We start from the raw sequence: 16,186 nt of genomic DNA on the forward strand, positions 1-16,186 counted from the left end.
CGGTAAATAAAGGTAACAAAATAAATTCGCGATAGACCCGTTTCTAAATGTGATTTAATAGATATTTAGTGCTTAGTTACGAGTAAAAAAGTCACATTATTGAAGTAGGTACGTAAATATGTCATGACGTTCTGGTTTTTACAGCTGTTTAGTGACGTTTGTTATTGTTATATCTTAATAACTTTGAATATCATTTTTCGCCAGATTGTCGATTACATGGCTACTTTTTACAACTGATTTAATAGGCAGACTCCATGTAGTAACACTTACCTTTTCATAAGTATACATTTGGCGTTTATTAAATAGTTTTCAATATATAAAGTCTACCAGGCTGACATTGGAGCGGTACCTGGCCGACCCAGCTGCCCGAGGCGTCTGCCCACGATTGATTCAGACGAATGTCCCACACAAAGGGCCAGAGCGTCACGCCATAATCGGGCACCGCATCTTTTCTAACTCATTTTTCTCGCTCCGAGCGGTGGGGGCCCCCCTTTCATCAAGGGGGGCGTCACGGTATTAGACAAGACACAAAAACGGGGCCCGGTGGAGAAGGCGGCTACTGAGTTTCTGATGACGCTGTTTTTTGCCATTCGCTTTTAATGATCCTGAGCGTTAAATAATGGATGTGAGGATTGTGAGTCTGCGACAGGCGTGTTAACATAGCGATAAAGCGGTTAGGGGATCATTATGCGTTTCCAACGGCGATTTTGATAGTTATTACTTTTCAATCTTCATACAATATTAGTCTTTATATAGGTATGTTGGTAGAAACATAATAAAAATATAAATATCTTACGAATTAAGTATTAAGAGTAGTTAGATATAAATTCGTAAACAATAAATTTCTTATTAAAATGCACTTTTCCCGAATAATGAATATATGCATTAGGCACGTATAATCATAATTATTTATTTCGTAAATGCACACAAAACATTACACGTCAGAAACAGGAAAATACATTTTTCTACTCATCGAGTATAATCTGTGTATTACGACTTCATATGCAACACTACAACCTTACTCTTTTCAACGTTGGATAGTCTATGGCACTCCCGACTTAAGCATAAGAATTTTATCGATACGGTTTAGTCAATTATAAAAATTTTGATAATAGAACTTCATACATTTCAGTAAAATATTTCTTGTTTAAGGAGACTAGATTTAATGCAAATTAGCCTACTTAAACACGCTGCTGCGTCGCATCTGCTTTGTGATTGGTTGGCCAACAATTGCTTCATAAGTCATAAACGTGCATGTGACACCCTTCATATAGCAACATCCATATCCTACGAAAACCGCTTAGCGTTGCTTGTTAGTCTCCATAGGCTACGGTGGCCAAAATCGAGAAAAAACTGTCTTAAAATTGAATTTAGCGCGGAGCAGGTACCAGGGCCTCATGAGTTACGAGGAGGTGTCCTTGACCAACCCGCCGGGGGCGCCGGGCCCGGCGGCCGGGGCGCGTACGAGTATGAAGGTATCGCGGGCCGCGGCAGCTCGCGTATCTTAGCTGCATACTTTTGGTTTGTTTACCTAAGTATATCATTCTACTAGTTGAAAGTATTATTTTTTTGTCTCGTAGAAAAAGTATTGTATACAATAGTGATATAATCAAGCTTTTCAATCTCGTACCTTAACTTAAGCAACTCAGCAAGCTTCGTTGCTTAAACACGGTACTCGACTGAAAAGCTCTCTATTATATCACGATTGTATAAAATACTATTATATTATATAAATTTATTTTATATAAATTGAATACATACCTTTAAAATCATGTCGGATAACTATGCAAAATATGTTAAAATGTCGCGAGGTTTTTTAGGTATGCCTACTGAGTAAATTAAATCACCTTTTACTTTTTAACTTATTCAGAAACATGATAAAAAACACATAAACACAGTCTTATACTGAAAAGCGTAAACAAACCACTCTAATAGTTTGCAAGTAATTTGCCAACTAGCACATTTTCACACAAAATGAACCTACTAAAGTCAACAAAAGTTAGTACCGTCCTTTTGGTCCATCCGCCCTAAGGGTCAGTCGGGTCCATAAGAGGGTACCGTCCCTCGGCCCCCGAAAGTGGCGCCCCCTTCGTCGCGACTTGTAAGATTGATTGGGGCTCCTTCAGTCCATTGCGGCCCCCCTTGTGGGATATTCGACCCTCCCCCCTTTTTTCTCGGGTACTGAGACAGGGATGTAAAGAGGATGGATCGGCTTTTTGTCGGGGTTATTGTGATTTTCCAGCGCGTTTAAGATACTTGTTATTGTTAGGGATACTGTCTCTAAAATGTATACCTACCGTATTAAATGATCAAATTGAGGGATAGTAAATAAACTTTTTTAATGTTTTTTGCGCTGCGTTCGACTTTGGTTTAATGCTAAAAATAAATAAGTGTTTTTTACTCGAGAAGTATCAAAGACTACGTGTTTTGGTTTCGTGTTTTGCTTAGACGATGATCCTTTTAGTTGATGCTGTAAACTTTAGTTAGCACACTCAATTGTTTCGATCTTTAGGTATTTGTAGATGTACAATATTTAGAAGCTATGATATAGGGTCTCTATTGTTTCACATAATTATTGAAAGTCATAATGTAATGATTGTCATATTATCATTAGTCATAATTTGGTTTTTCTCAGAAACGCGTAACTTTTCAGGATTGCCATAAAACAAACCTAACCTAACCTAACCTAACCTATCTATAGGATAATTCAAGGAAAATCCTGAAAAGTTAACGGATTCAGAATTATGACTATAATGATAATATGACAATCATTACATTATGACTTTCAATAATTATGTCAAATAAAGTGACCCCTTTGATATACGATACGTAGGATATATATCACATTGAATGTGTTTCTAGCACCCATAATAATAGCCGAAGTTTGACGTCGGCTCGACTCGTACGCATAATAAAATAAATAGAAACTATGACAAAGCCTTTTTAATAGGAAGCGCAATGTGTGGTCTGTGGAATGTTGACCAGAGCTCATACTTTACTCCGATACGTCGATCTTAAAGTGACCTAACTGCTGTAACACTTAGTTTACCTAGGCTTTTCTTAACTATCTCACTGGCATTTTACATATAAGGCAAAATAATTAGAAGTCTTATAAAAACTTGGGAATCGCTAATGGGTAAACCTTATTTGTCGTACACCGTAGCCGTTGGTCCTGACTAATCTACGCTAGATAATATGCTACTGAGAGATCCAACTTAAGTTAAAGGTTTATCATTTTTATGTAGCATACTTATTTTGCCACATAAATTAAAACAATTTGCAATAAAACGGAAGTTAACAAAAAAAGCTCGTTGGTTTGATGAAAGAAACAATTTTATTAAAATTTTATGTATGATGTTGTGACAATGTTTAATATGCCTCATTACTTAGATCATCCTTACCTACCATCTTTATTCTCCTAGGTACACCTTATTTGGCAAGTTAATTGGGAGGTACAGGAATGAACACGTTAGTATATGCCATGTAAATAAGTACAAGTTCGCACCTGCAATACATGACTACTAACAACATAACTAATCATAGCTTATTAGCTATATCACCGAGTGATCAGCCGGTATACCTTACTGGTATGACAGTATAGTTAATAGTAAAATTATCAACCACTAATATCTTGTAAGATTGCGACTCTGATCTACAAAAAGTAAATTAAATCACTAATAATTGATAAAAATCCATTGACACCTTTATATGTATAAAAATACTTCTCCCCTATGTTACTGATTTTTTTCATATCATATCATAATTATCATTTATTCAATGCAACCATGGTATTTTACAAAGATGTTAAAAGTCTAATCAAGTACAAACATGGACCCTACTAGGGTGTAGCAGTTTACATTATAATTATTCTTACCCAGTAGGTAGTGGTGAGTAATTGAATATTGGCTTATAACTACAAATGAAATACAATCTTAACATTTTTCATTTTCACCGATGATACTACTTACGACTATATTTACGTTAGTTCTAAAAACGGTGTCTCTCCGGTGTTACACCATAAATCGTCTGCAATAGACGCGAAGGCCAATGATGATGATGAAAATGTAGTAATAAATACATCGGATACCTATAATGATTAGTATAATTACATGCTATCAGATATGACCGAGCGTAAGCGAAGATTTCCTTTTCAGCTCGGGAAAACGTTATTTCGTATGTCCGGATGATTTTTCAACAGATTCTCGTGAAGTTTGGTGAGCAGGCTTGCTAATTATATAGAATTTGTCGATTAAGGAAACTTTTCAAAATGGCGGGGCCAATGATGGTCCGCGAGGCTTACAGCTCACAGAGCCATTGGTTTAAATATCCCTACTAGTCACTTAATTTAATATCGCCGCTGCTGCAGATGGCTCTTCCAGCGCTCTCCACCATTGTTAATAACACAACAGGCTATTTTAGCTAGCACTTGGCGTGTGGCCGCTTTGATCCAGCAGATTACTCGCTGTGTTATTGCAGCCGAGGAATGTTTGCCCATTGAATATTTGCCGAACTTTGAGAATTCGTTTGGAGTGCTCAGAAAGTTGGTGTCGTGTGAAATATTTTTGCTAGATGGATTTATACGGAGTTTGAAATATACTGTACAAATTGAGATACTACTGCTGATAATTATACCTTATATTACTTTTACTATTCAATCGGTGCCTATATATACGAGTAGTTCAAATCGACCATCGTGATCGACTAAGATGTAGAACGTACCAGATGAATAGAAGTATAAATTTGTACCTAGTCAAATACATATGCACACACTCGAAAAAAATCACTCGCTCTACCAAAACATTATCTACAAAATGAGTTTATTAAACACAACGTTGAAATTTAACTACGACGCACATACTGTTCGAATTAGTGTGTTTTGAAATTGAATCTAATATTTATGTTTACCTTTCACGCCTTGCTCGTTTCAAATTTCAAAACAAATTGTCTCCTCAAGATAGCAATCAAATACAATTCAGTTATTCATAGGAATAGGGACTCCCCTTCAAAAAGCAATTTGCTGTACGCAGTTACGCATTGAACTATAACTTAAACAAACTCTTAAGCTCTTACCGTTAGATTCGATTTAAGACTTTATTACCTTGAATCTAAATCTTGTTTTTATATTTTATCTAAAAATTGCGAGTTTTTAAAGGTTATTTTCCCGATATGCATCACATCCGACCTTGAGCCGTGACATAATTAAGTTTAGGCGATCGATCGGCCGATATTAACCAGAGGGTCGTTCGGACCCCTGCTGCGATCCGCGCGGTTAACATGCACACGAAACTATAATCTCGCAAACGATTTTAGAACTTGCTCAAACGATAAAAGACTCGATTTTCTGTAGGCGATTAGTTTTGAATTTGTTTTAATTTGAGCGTATTTATTTGAACACGTGTTTAACTGACGGTCAAAGGGAGCTGTCAGTGCTGTCATTTGGATTCAGCTCCGAAGTAGGTCGACAAATACCCGTAGCAGGGTAGCGTTTACAAGAGTTTGGGGCCGGGAAACTGTTTTTTGCGGCATTGCGTGTAGACACCTCGTGCTGCCGAGTTACTAGGCGCTAAAACTAGGAGTGGAGGTGGGCGGCCGCTCCCTCGCTCCTAGTACCTACATGTGTGGTGAATTTACTGCGGCGCCCTGCAGGCGGCGAGCTCGCGACTAATTCCGTTAAAATTCTCCGCTGCTTGTATGCTAGCCTGGTAGCGACGGTAAGTAGGGTAAATGACAACGGGGTGGGCGCCACCCCCGGCGCAAGGGTTTTAACTGGCATTTATTTGCGACTGGCTCGGCGCCCCGACTTGGCACGGCACTGCTCTTATCCTTAAATTCGACACGCTTGATGAATTGTTTGGTGAACGCATCAGTATCGAAGATAAAAACTGAAGATTCTTGAAGATGGTGCCAAGAACACGAGGAAATCATCATTCATTTCGAAATGCTGATACGACTAAAATATGTCTATAGGCATACAAGACAGGGGTAAAAACGTAGATGGGATAAGTAAAAAGCTACTAGCCGAGAATTAAATGTACTTAGTTCCCATCTTAATTATTGCGGCAAAGAAAGGAGGGTTACATTTTTGAGAGTAACTGACCGTTTTAACGTCCAAGATGCTGATAGATTCTCATATGTAAAAGTAGCGTAATCTAAAATACATATAGGTATAGGTACTCAAAGTTAAGATGAACAGTCTGGAAAACAATACGACTAGGTAAGTCCAAATATTTTAAATTTCTTATATTTTTACTTGTCAGCCATTCATTCTCTCGCTTAACTTTTTGTATATTTCACGTAGAATTTTTCTCCCAAACCGTCACATAAGTTCAGCAAAATTACCAGAGGTCGCGAGACACGCACGTTCGTGCCGCTTCATCGTTAACTGGCTCATGTCATTTTCAAAACAAAATGATGCTCTATTTTCTGTTGCAACCGCCCGTTTTGAACCAATTGCACCAATTTAAGCTTCGTGATAGGAACAGTGTGATAAGGGAAAAGTGTGGACTTAACGAAGATGTAGTTACAAAAATTGAGAAAGGTATGTTAAGATGGTTTGGACATGTGGAAAGAATGAGAGAAAGAAGGCTAACAAAGAGAGTGTGAGAGAGAGTGGGAGAGGTAGAAACGGCAGTTGGCAGGGGGACCTCGGCGGACTTTTTCTGAACAGATCGGGGAAATCCTGAAGAAAGGCCAGGTCAAGAGCACCCTAAACCGGCGCGCGTGTATGAGGAATGTTATGAAAGTCAAAGAAGCGAAAGAGGTATGTCACGATCGTAGCAAGTGGAAATCCGTGGTCTCTGCCTACCCCTCCGGGAAATAGACGTGATTATGTATGTATGTATTTAGGCTTTACCGGAAATATTTAAATTCAAATGAAATCTTAAATGTGCGTAACGCAAATTTGAACTTGCATCAAACGTAGCTCAAGCAGAGAGACGTGCAAAAAACGCAATTCGAATAAAATCAATATTACTACATTACATATCAATATTACTACGTTCTGTATTCTGTATTCTGTATAGTACAAAACAAAGTCGCTTTCCGCTGTCTGTCCGTCTGTCACTATATATGCTTAGATCTTTAAAACTACGCAACGGATTTTGATGCGGTTTTTTTTAGTAGATAGAGTGATCCAAGAGGAAGATAGGTACATATGTATAATTTGTAAAGGTTTTGTGTAAATTTGTTGAACTACCCGTGCGAATCCGGGGCGGGTCGCTAGTTAATACTAAAACATAGATAGGCCATGCGAGAATTGACTAGTTATATTCTGTTATTTTATACTTGCCCACCCCTATTTTTGCATGAGCGTAACAATTTAATAAGAACCAATTTAATGTTTGCTTTAGCTACTTAATATTATTAGAAGGCATAGTGGCTTGATAAAATAACTGGAAAAGGTGCATTGGGATAACTTCGAAAGTGGCAAATTGATAACAAACTAGAAGCAATTTTTACTGTAGCAACAGTAAGTTATATGCCTAGCGTAAGTGTTGCTAAAGTATGTACCTATTGCTACTGGTTTGATATGTTATGGCCGTTTTCAAAATTACTCCGCGTTCGAATTTATCCTAATGCACTTTTAGCTTAGTTACTCTTACTTCTTAAGGGGCCCACTCATCATCCGCCCGCCGGACGGAATCGGCCTGTCAGTTAAAACAAAAATTGACAGTTCCAAACAACTGACTGGCCGATATCGTCCGGCGGACTGATAGTCAGTGGGCCCCTTTAGATAGCGTCTGACAAATGAACCCCCGACCCCCATCGGTATCTCGGTAACCTATGGTTTGGAATCCCTTCAATAAGATAAAGTGGGGTAACAATAAATAACGTAGGGATGAAATTTCGAGCAAACGTAGCAAAATCCAAAATTTCAATAGTTGATTTATCGATTAGATTAAGGCAGACAAAAATCAGGGAAGCATGAGCGAGCGAGGAGTTTCGATGAATGTTTAAAGGGAGCGTAAATCATTACTGTAGTCGACCCGGCCGGGTTTTATAGGCGCGGTACTGCTCACAAGGCTGTACTCACGCCTGGACGAGGCAAAATAATAATAAATATTAACAAGTTAATATTGACACTAACCCGATAGTTGCCATTTAATCTTAATTCCTAGCAATGTGCTTAGGAGGCGACAAAGAGGCTGATACCTAACCTAACTATTAGTTAGGCTTTTAAACTCAAGGAATTTTTACGTTAATTGCTTCTTGAGTCCGAGCACAAGCCGAAAGTGATGAGTTAAAATGAAAGGAGTAACATTTCCGCACATGGCAATAGGTTATTCGTTTCACAAGGGGGCAAAGTTAAATTTTAACTCCTCGTTATATCCCGGACCCGGACCCGGGTATGTCCTTAAACTACGTCCAAAAGAGACGTAAGGGCACTGTGAATGTCATCTCGCTTTGAGTGGTAGGGCACATCACAGCTGATGTCATTCCAGATCTAAAGCAGAGCCCAACTGGGGAAGTACCTCCACCTTACAGAAAATTGCAGCCAAATAACACTAGACCTTACTCATAGTGTTGTGTTCCTGCCGGTGAGTAAGGTTGCCAGAGTTCAACGAGGGTGCAGAGTGTTAGGGTCGGCAACGCGCATGTAACTCCTCTGGAGTTGCAGGTGTACATAGGCTACAGAGACTGCTTAACATCAGGCGGGTCGTATGCTTGTTTGCCACCGGCGTAATATAAAGAAGATGATAGCGTTAAATAAATTTCTGACTAGGTATCCTCATATATCAGGCACTACTTTTATATTAAGTGCTTCAATTGTGCAAACTAGCCTTTTATTTGAATTCATTTTAAATTTCATAATCGTGAACGCATGAACCTTAGGTAACATTTTACAAAAGTAAGCAAGTAGGTATCAGATTCCAAAGCCCACGCATAAAAGTAAAAGTAATAAAATACCTCATCCAAACCTTACGAGCGCCTGAGCCGGGTACTTCGGTGCGGCGAACCCATCCGCGCCCGTGGGAGCCCTTGGTACTCAACCCCATATAATCTGCACTGACAGCGTCGCGGCCTACGCCCTATAGCGGCCTTTTATGCTACCCTGGTTGTGTTGCTACTTATTATATCGTACATTTTGTAAGATATAACTTGCGATTTTTGTGAAATGAAACATCAAAATAAGATATTTGAAAATAGCAGTTTAGAGCGTCAGATTAAAACACCTTATAACTTTTAGTTCCGTACCCAAAGGGTAAAAACGGGACCCTATTACTAAGACTTCTCTGTCCGTCTGTTTCTGTCTGTCACCAGGCTGTATCCCATGATAGCTAGAGTTGAATTTTTTACAGATGATATATTTCTGTTGCCGCTATTTATTTATTTATTTTATTATTTTATTAAAGACAACAAATGGTCCAATGAGTATAACATCAAATACTAAAAAGTACGGAACCCACGGTGGGAGAGTCCGACTCGCACTTATCCGGTTTTTTATTACTCTGATTTGCTATTTTGGGTAAGTTGGTATTTTCCGTTTAGTGGGCAGTGTGTGGAAAAAAAGGTTTTTATGGAATAAAAATGCAATAGTAAAGTAACATTTTGTTTCCTAGCCTTGTGACCTGTGACAAATCAATTCAAATGAGATACACATTTAGGACTATGACATTAAAAATTTCTAATATTGTCTTCGGTTACCGTGATTGTTACTCGTGAAATAAAACTATGAAAACGGATTATTCGGACGGGTTTGAAACGTCGGGAGGTGTTATAAATTCAATATACGCGATATAATCCGTTTTCATAGTTTTATTTCATTAAAAATTTCTATAAAATTTGGAAACCGAATCAACCATACATACATCGAGCCCAGTATCCGAAGAATAAAACGAAGGGATGAGTTATAATAGTTTTGTAAATGATCCATGCTTAATATTATAAATGCGAAAGTCTGTCTGCCTGTCTGTCTGTCTGTCTGTCTGTGTGTTCCCTCTTCACGCTTAAACCGCTGAATCAATTTAGATGAAATTTGGCATAGAGATAGGTTGAGTCCCTGAGAAGGACATAGGATAGTTTTTATCCCGAAAATGATCCCCTAAGAAAGTAAAAAGCGGGGTGGAATTGAGATAATTAATGAAGTGTCTGCTAATTTGTGTGCATAATATGCTCAAATTGAATAATTGCTATAAAACTTTCTCCAGGCGCTATTCTTACTCTAGCTGGGGTTACTAAGTCCACGCAGACGAAGTCGCGGACAAAAGCTAGTAACAAATATTTGTAACAGTATCCGTAACGTGGGCCGGCAATCGGTTCATAGTTCATACCGTAACAACCGCACGCGAAACTTTGCGCACGGAATCAGTGGAACCTACTTATTTCAATTAAATTTTTTGGTATCGTTATAGCGTAGAAGCGCTGCACGCTGGTGGCCTAGCGGTATGCGACTTTCAAACCGGAGGTCGAGGGACGGCTCGTACTAATGAGTTTTTCGGAACTTATGTACGAAATATCATTTGATATTTACCAGTCGCTTTTCGATGAAGGAAAACATTGTGAGAAAACCGGACTAATCCCGATGAGGCCTAGTTCACCCTCTGGGTTGGAAGGTCAGATGGCAATCGCTTTCGTAAAAACTAGTACCTACGCCAATTCTTGGGATTATTATTTGGGTGAATAAACGGATTTGAGTGTGGTTTTCTATAAAGGTTTTGTTATTTACTTTTAGAACAAACCTCCCATTTTAGACCCCAATTTTACACCCTTAGGGGATGAACATCTTGTTACTATTCCAAAGTAAATATATGTATACCTACCAAATTTCACCAAATCAGTTGTTTTGCCTGATTAATTAAGCAATATACAAGTACATAAGTATACTAACATCTAAAGGTAGAGGTTTTCCAAACATTTTCCATCAGTGTACCGTTCTAAAATAGAGCTAACATATATATTTGTAGGACATTAGACATAGTTTACCCGGGACTCACAAGTACCTATCGCAACGGAGCGGCTATTCAAAGGTTTTCCCTGTCCGCTCCCTTAGTTTGATAGACGTTGCTGCGAAACTTTTTCTAGGGTCCCATGCCCCCCCACGCCGCAGGGGGAGGGTTTACTATTAAATAATCATTTCGGACCCGCGTAGGTGCGCCGCTATTTACTCCTACAAATTAGTGCTGACGCTTCATGCTATCGTGATAAGTTTTTATTGGTGGCCATTGTTTTATTTATATATTTATTTAAACTTTATTGCACAAAATAACAAAATAATGTTCAAAAGGCGAACCATGAGGCATTCTCTACCAGCCAACCTTTTAAAGATGACGTTCGGCTGTTAATAACTGCAGATGCATTAAATTTGCGGCGTCGTTGTTGCGTATCTGTCAATTTTCTTGATAAAATTAGTGACGTTCGACGCCATATAACGCTATTATGAAGTTCATTTTGTCACTCATTTTATCAAGTAAACTTCAGATACAGACGATACAGTGTAATTTACAATCAGCCCTCATGTTACAATGGGCACGGCCGCCAAATTACACATTTACATTCTTATGTGGTACTCTATGATTTTTTGTTCGTTATCGAAAAACTTTTGGTGGCAATTCTTGTTTACTATTAATAGTATTAATATATTGATTGTTTTTTTTAAAATCAACTATTAAGTAAAACTAACTTGTCTACTAAAATTGTTTAGCGTAAGGACAAGGTACACCTACATCGGCTAGGTACGTCAAAAACCCCATAGTAAAAAGTACCCTGTATGATATGTACGTATAAGTACCCGCTGTGGCGCTGTACTATACGTTGTCATAGATATAGGGATATTGAAAGAATGCCCCTGTTTGGTCACGAGGCCAGACGCGCCACCGAGTGACTTAGCGTCCTTTCTTTGCCCGGCGGGAGAGGGTGGATGCAATGCCTTTTATCACACACTATATCACTTTTTTTTTTCGACGTTTCACACGCGAACTCAAAACGTTTTGCACAAAAAAAGCATACTACTCGGTGAAAGAATTCCTGGATGAATGACTAAATATGTCGAAACCTTAATATTTATTTAATGTAATTGTTTCATGACATTTGATTTTTTTTAATATTTATAAATGTATTATTAATTTTATAATTTTATTGTTCTTCGAATTGTAAATAATTTTTGAATATGACGATGTACAATTACTACAAATAATAGTTATTTGTTATACAAGGGTGCAAAGTTGTATTTTACCCGCGAGTGTAGAATTGAAACACGAGCAAGCGAAAGGATTCTATAGGTGGACCACGAGCGAAGCGAGTGGTTCTAAAATAGAATCCTGAGCGTAGCGAGTGTTTCAACACACGAGAAGTAAAATACATTTGCGCCCGTGTGTAACACAAAACTTTTCACCTCACTATAGCGAGGAAAGTGCAACATCCACAGGCGTTAGATCATCTTTATCACTGGAATCACTCATTTCTTTACGATATTATAACAGAAAACTCTGGAAGTTGTGTATTTTTACGCGAGTCGGTGAGAAAAGGTTTTAAGTAAAAAAATTGTTGACAATGTTGACATTTCTGATGTATGAAATGTCAACGATGCGTTTTGAAATTGCATCGACTCAAATTGTGCGTTCAGAATTATATTTAACATCATTATAATAAAACAAACGTTTCTTATGGAATTTTAAGGTTTATGACTTACAATCATTAAATAAAGCTAAATTTGGTATTTTTTATTAGATTCTCAAACCATTTATTTAATGATAATTAATATCGAACGAACCATTATCATGAGCGTTTTACGTTTTGTTATCTGTCAAGCTACTTAAACACGCTCCATCCAAGGTCAAATTACTTTCCCCACTAGAGGATAAAACGCGTTTTTCCCCGCTTGTATTGAAGGATAAACGACAACTTTCCGAGCTAGTGAGGCGAAAAATATATTCTATTCTATTCTATCAAATTAATCTAACGACATATATTGATAATAATATTTCTTGATTGCGATTGTGTCAAGACATTTCATCTAACATGGTTCATACACATAGAATTTGAATTTCTGTTATTGTATTATCTTTGTAGGTTTATTTATTAATGTTTAATAACTGAAGAAACTCAACTGCATTTTTATATACTGATTTAAACTAACAAGATTTTCACTCATAATTCTAAAACTAACACGGCACTTTTATGCTTACCCTTTTATGTATAACGAACCTTTGCCGATTATTGTGACTCTCAATCTATTAGTTATCTTAAAAAAAAATATATATAGCATAAACCGTTATAAACGGTAGTACTATTAGACATGGAGACTGTATAAAGGAGCCAAATCTCTATGTATGAAAAGTGTCCATCAAAAAACAGTAATTAGGCGGCGCCACCATACACCGAAATACTACCAAAAACAACCTACGTAATTTGGTCGGGTTATTTGTTGCCTTATATTGTTCATGTTATACTCATGTCCCAGAGCCTAACTAGCGCCACCGGAGAGATTAGGAACTATTATTTAAAGCTTAACGCGGTCACTTTTACAACAATTCTGCCATAAGAGATTGCGATCCTTTCTATACCATCCATACTATTAGATATTCTGTGGCATTGACACCGGTCATTCAAGTTGATTAACGTCTAAGAGCGCGTCATAGAGGTTCTATTACATATAAAGCTTTGAGATTGCTTTATAATTTTGGATTACCTTAAATTAAACGTGGATAATAACTGTAATATATAGGATGGAGTCCCTGTCATTTACAGTTTATTTTCCTTCTCTTTATCAAACAGCTAATAACCGCTTGGAACAATATTTCGCGAATCCAATCCCTGCCACACAGAGGTATGTACCTATCGAGTCATAAGCGCGAGGGCTACAGGGTTTCGTGCCCCTCCCCCCACACCCAGGGGGCCCGGTGGGGGGAAACCTCTTAATTATTGTCACACATGAATTATTTTGATATTGACGCGTCTCTAGTCGGACTCGTACGTTTGTCCCTTTGGGTTTCTTTTGCTGTCTCCTGCATCTCTATGCGGGGGTTTTTGCAAGCGCTTCTTTTTATTTTTCTCTCGACAAGGATTTTCATGTTTGCGAATGAAACGTATTTTCTGAGAAATAGCACAAATGCGAAAGAACAAGACAAATTAAACAAATACAGGGAAAAATCTGAAAACTGTAAATTTGTATTTTTTTTTATAAAACATGTTAAATTTGTACCGAACCCTCGGTGGGCGAGTCCGACTTGCACCTGGCCGTTTTTTTTAATGTGAATGTCATTAAGAAACAGAAGTGGCTATAGAATGTCTATGGATTATTTCATGACAAAATATATACAATATAAAAAATACTTCAGTCAATTTTTTTAAGTTCGTCCTTTCATTGCTTGTATAATTAAAATTAAAATCACTATCACTGAATCACATCAATGTTAAAGTGCTCATGTCATGTGTAAAAATTCAACTCGCAGTGTCCGATAACATTATCGTAGCTCTCATTCTTGTCAAGTAATTTATTACAGCAAGCCACAGCGTGCAATTTTCAACTCTATCAGAACACGTTAAAGTTCATTTTACTTTTCGTATGGCTCAAAGAGATCGGAAAAGTGAATACTGAATGGTGGAAAAATTAATGTGTGGAAAATAACGAAATGACACAATTGGTGTTATAACATGATCAATTGGTTATAATAAATGTATAATGGAATTTTGAACGTGTTGAGTAGGTTTTAACCGGTATGTAAACTTTAATAAATCAGGTATTTTCAGTGATGTTTGTCAACTTCAACTTAAACTAAAATTTAATAATTGCACAGCTTGACTTTAAAAGATACTTACAACTTTTTTTTTTGTATTTGAACAGTTCCTTTTAATCTATAGCGTTTGCTACTAGAGTTTATTGTGCATAATCAATCCAAATTTAAGTAACATGAAAAAAATGTATGCATAAACTGTTTAGATTTCGTTCTTAAAGCTTATAAGAAGAATATGCGAAAGCAGCCACGGATGTCGCTGCGCGCACTACAAGTAAATAGTTTGGGCGTAAATGGTGGACGGGAACGGCCGCTGCCGCCGGGCAGCGGGCAGCGGCAGTAATCCGTTGACCTGATAGTGTACCAACTTTAATTTTCCAAATTCACCTGCCGTTTATGTAATTCGCCCCCATACATGCCTCCCCGGGGGTCTAATGTAAGGAGGGGGCACAGAGGCGACGCTCACGAAAAGGAAAGGGTGGCTACGAGCAATTTTTTCTGATTTTCCCCTCCGCCCTTTTTTCCCCGATAATACCCTAATGGTCGCTCGCTTCCTTTTCGGCGGATTTTTTGCCCGGCGAAGATCGAGACGTATTTTTTACTCGCTCGTAATTTCCTCGTTTCCCGCTGAAATGAAAAATAAACGGGCGACGATTCTTTTATTGACACGTGATTCGGTTGACGCGTTCCGTTCGCGCCCCTTGTCCTCTCATAAAAACAACCACATTCACGTGTAAAGTATCCAAGTTAATGTTAGATCTTGCAATTTGCAATCAACGTGAAATTAATAATCTGTTCCGCCGACGTATACAAACACGCATTACTTTTATTTTGCCTTCGATAAATTTCGAAACCCGTACCGCCCTGCATAATGCATGCAGCGAAAAAGTAGGGAAAATGGAGAAAAATCGGGGAATCTCGCCCCCACGGCGGGGATCCTTGGGCACCACCTACCAGGGGCGCCGGGGCCGCAGGAGGTTAGGACGTCCGCTGCTAAGATTAATACGGTACAGTTCGCCCGCCCGACGCCGCAGCTTTCATTAAAAATACTAGGGACCCTGATGGGTTAGCTGGCGTCGGCGGCGTCTTGTGCAAAGCTATATAAAGGCTTTACATAGCCAGTTTATAGGACTAATAGGACTTTTTTAAGAAGGTTAATTCTTTATCTGATCCATTAAGCTGCTACGCCGTAGCAAGTGCGACGAATGTCACGACATTGCTGAAAATGGTAAAACTAAAATGGTAAAACTTAACTTTTTAAACATTTTTTTGTGTTCCCGTTATACTTTACCAGATTTAATAGCCAGATACTTAAGGGGCCCACTGACTATCAATCCGTCGGACGATATCAACTAACAGGCTGGATAGTCAGTGGGCTCCTTTAGATTTAAGCCTAACTTTACACGTAATTATGTCTAAAAGTATTTAGTACTAGAAGTACCTTTAGTCGAGTGCATGAGTATATTAAGCCCCCTAAGTATACACAAGAGAAATGAAAACTGATCACTTGATGT

At 38.1% G+C, this 16,186-nt stretch overlaps 1 protein-coding gene across 4 annotated transcripts in view; it reads left to right on the forward strand.

Moving 5' to 3' along the window:
- LOC134751053 (nucleolar protein 4) overlaps window positions 1-16,186 on the forward strand; it is a 158,799-nt gene that overhangs the window by 85,817 nt on the left and 56,796 nt on the right. The gene's annotated exons all lie outside the window — the stretch shown is intronic.

Source organism: Cydia strobilella, chromosome 21 (genome assembly GCF_947568885.1).
Source record: "Cydia strobilella chromosome 21, ilCydStro3.1, whole genome shotgun sequence".
In the NCBI taxonomy this organism is placed as follows: Eukaryota; Metazoa; Arthropoda; class Insecta; order Lepidoptera; family Tortricidae; genus Cydia; species Cydia strobilella.